The sequence below is a fragment of the Leptonychotes weddellii genome, chromosome 3 (assembly GCF_054177405.1).
Source record: "Leptonychotes weddellii isolate Sample4059 chromosome 3, ASM5417740v2, whole genome shotgun sequence".
NCBI classification, from domain to species: domain Eukaryota; kingdom Metazoa; phylum Chordata; class Mammalia; order Carnivora; family Phocidae; genus Leptonychotes; species Leptonychotes weddellii.
Window position 1 is genome coordinate 96,386,335 of NC_138371.1, and position 3,561 is coordinate 96,389,895.

Sequence of the window (3,561 nt, forward strand, 5' to 3'; positions counted from 1 at the left end):
GCGGTACTTAACTCGCAAGGCTACGGTGCTTTTCATCTGGACCATATGCAGGACCTTAACTGCCCACGATTCTGTGCACAGTAACACAACATCAAAAGCAACACAGTTTCAGAGATAAACATGGGTCATTCTTTTCAGCCCTACATGGAGATGTAATCAAGTACAAAGCACTCAAGGAAATCCATCTGTGGGTTTATATGTACTACATGGAGACCATATCCTGTAGTGTAGTGAAAGCTACGTGTCCTCAAGGGCCATGTCTATGTACACACGATTTTTTTAAATAATCTTTAAAACAAAGATCAAAGCTCATTTAAGTCCTATTGCATTAACAAAAATAAAATAGAAAAGGAACCAAATGATCATTAAAGTTTAAAATTCCTAAATTGTCCAATTTATTCAACCGTGGGAGACTTCATCAAGGACTCTGAGAAGTCCAGGACTGTTTCAGCTAAACCAGAGGGCACACAATTTGCATCACTGAAATGGTCCTGGGTTAGTCCAATAAAATCAAAATGTATAACCACATACACATGGATGTGATCTTTGCTGATTAGATTACTGATAGAGTCAGTCTCAAACACATTTCTAAACTGTGCTATATAACTAGATACAATTGAGAAACTCTCAGATTAAAATTTATATAGTGTCATTTCAGTCAAAAGAAAATAATAAAACTAAGAATATGTATCTCTTTGGGGAGAGAAAGCCGTAGTGATGACATGTGGGTGTCACGGGAGGCGGGGGCCAGAGCATGCTAGAATAGTCAGTTGGCACTGAGTAGGAAGCATTTGATTTTCTCTGGTGCATTCGGCTCTGGGGCTGGTCTACGGCCCCGCTCCCCAGCGTGAGTGTCCAGGGCGTGTCCCAAGGGTTTGAGTGAGCCACTCTGAGAAAGGGTCGTGCTCTGTTCCCGGTTTCCTTCACACAGCCCAAAGAGCAGCGGCCACAGCCAAGCACCGAGGGGTCCGGGGCCACTTGACAGGCCCCACTGTGGCCCCCGAGCAGCTGCCTGTGTGTGGGGACAAAACAGCACCTGCGAGCACAGCCACGGCCACCTCCTGGTGTTCCTGTCTTCTTCACCACTGCCACCTCTGGTTCTTTACTCAGCATGTCTCTCAGCCCACTGGAGGTATCAGAAATTCCAAATTCTCAAAGCTAAAGTTTGTGTATTTTCAGTATATATGTTGGGGTTTTACAATGGTTCGTGGCCAGAAAAGGTTCAGCACCTCCCACACACAGACATTGGCCCATTTCCTGTTCTTGGCATCTCTGTACTCGGTTGGTCCAACTCAGACAGCAACTTTAAGATGTTCACTGCAGCCGTGTCATGGCAGGACTCCACATCCTTTCCAACACGTGGCTGATCAGAGGTGGCTGAGAGGAGCAATTGACAAGAGATACAAATTCGTTCTTGTTGTTTTGGGGGAAGTCTTTGTATTCAACCTGGAATCCCTGGACTCTGGAAAGATAGTCCAGCTGCTCAGAGGGTCTTCTAAGAGGTCCATGGGGTACATGGCCTGAAGAGATGTTATTCTTTAAAATGGTCTCGGCTGTGGGCGAGGTGCCCCCATACAACAACTCACAGGCTATCATGGCAGTTACCATGGCCTTGGCAGGAGTCGGAGCTGCCCTGGTGAAATCTTTGGCGTGGTATCCTTGACTGACTCCTATGGCCCGGGCAACCTCGGGCACCATGGGAAGAATTCCCGCGGGCAGCTGCTGATGACTAAAATAAGGCATCCTAAACTCACCCTCTTTATTGCTAGTCCCATTTTCATCCCCAGAGCCAGGTTCAAAAAAGGTTACTTTTCTTCCATCCCCTGGTTTTTTTTATTAGTGTCTTCTCCTCTGATTTGAGGGCTGGTTTGGTGGGCTGAGCCTGTGGGACTTTGAAACCAAGGATCTCCAGCATGTTCTCAGCTGCGTTGCATTTGGCCACCTTCTTGTTGGTGCCTGTTCCTTCTGCGGTATGGTTTCCCACCTTCACCTGCATCACAAACTCTCTGCAGCGCGGGAGGCCTCACTCTATGAGGAGCATGTACTCTGGCTCCTTCTCCTTTTTTGCCTGCTGGATCTGGGCCAGTCTGCTGATCGGTTCATCCCCTGGCCGCAGTCTGTGCAGCTCTGTAGCCTATGGATTTGGGTTTTTTTTTTTATTCTGGGCTTCACTTGCTCGACCGTAGGCAGGGGTGGTAGCTTCTTCAGCTCCTCGAAGATGGCGATAGTAGCGTTTTCCTTTTAAATCTTCTTGCTCTTCCCTTCATCTTCCTCCACAAACTCTGCAACTGGTCACAAAGCTCTTCAAATGGGGGGGTCCACTATCCCGGACAACCTCAAAAGTCACAGGCAAGTTCCGTTTAAGTGCAATCTCCAACACTTGATTTATTTCCAATTTATTGAGATTTTCTTCTTCTGATTCTCTTCCATTCACCTGCTCGCCTGGCCGCCTCCCCTCCGGTCTCTCGGGCGGGGGCTCGCTCTGCAGGGTCCGCGAAGCTTTCCCAGCAGCATCGTGTCTTGCAGCCTGCCTCGTCTTGCCGCCTGCCTCGTCTTGCCTTTCCGGTTAAACTGCTCTCCTCCCACAGAAAGCTCAACTTGAAAAAGTAAAGGAGGTACTGGAAATGGGTAAAAGTACCTTGGGGGATAAGCACCTCCTCTCATGTTGTAGTTATAAGTGGACTGCATCCTAGAGCAAGGGTCGACAGGCTTATACACTGGGTTTTTTCCAAGTTTCATGCACAGTGCATTTAGTTCTGCAGTAGGGGTTATGCTTTCTTAAAAAGAGGTGCTCTGGGAATAATGCTGTTTTGGTTCAGTTCTGAGAGGTGATGTGGTTAGGAAACTCCTGCCTGATGCCCCGAGCTCGGCCCTCGTCCGGCGGTCCTGGGCAGCAGAGGTAGAGGCGGGGCCGCTAGGGTGGCGAGGAGAAGAAGGAGGAAGGAAGAAGGGAGAGGAGGAAGGGAATGGCAGAGGGAAGGGGTGGAGTGGCCACAGAGGAGGTGGGCTCTGTGGGGCCAGGGGGTCAGAGGAAGAGCGAGCTGAGCCAGACGCGGCTACCACGGGCGCAAACGCTAAGGAGTAAACAAAACATTTTTAATCAATGGGTCAAAGAAGAAACAATAAAGGAAATTTTAAAATATCTTGAAAAAAATGAAAACACAGCACATCAAAACTTACGGGAAGCAATGAAGACAGTGCTAAGGGGGAAATTTATAGCTGTAAATGTTTACATTAAATAAAATATAAAGGAAAGGCGACCTAACTCAAATCAACAACCTGAATTTACACCTTGAGGAAGTAGAAAAAGAAGTTAAAGCCAAAGCTGGTGGAAGAAGGAAATAATAAAAACAAAAATAGAGAGGAGCAAGATGGCGGAGGAGTAGGAGACCTGGATTTCGTCTCCTCTCAGGAATTCAGCTGGATAGGGATCAAACCATTCTGAACACCTACAAACTCAACAGGAGATCGAAGAAAGGAATAGCAACAACTCTCTGAACAGAAAAGCGACCACTTTCTGGAAGGTAGGACGTGCGGAGAAGTGAATCCGAGGCGATATTC

At 47.6% G+C, this 3,561-nt stretch overlaps 1 pseudogene; it reads right to left on the reverse strand.

Moving 5' to 3' along the window:
* Positions 1-450: 450 nt before the first annotated feature.
* Positions 451-2,923, reverse strand: LOC102740069 (double-stranded RNA-binding protein Staufen homolog 1 pseudogene; annotated as a pseudogene).
* Positions 2,924-3,561: the final 638 nt, after the last annotated feature.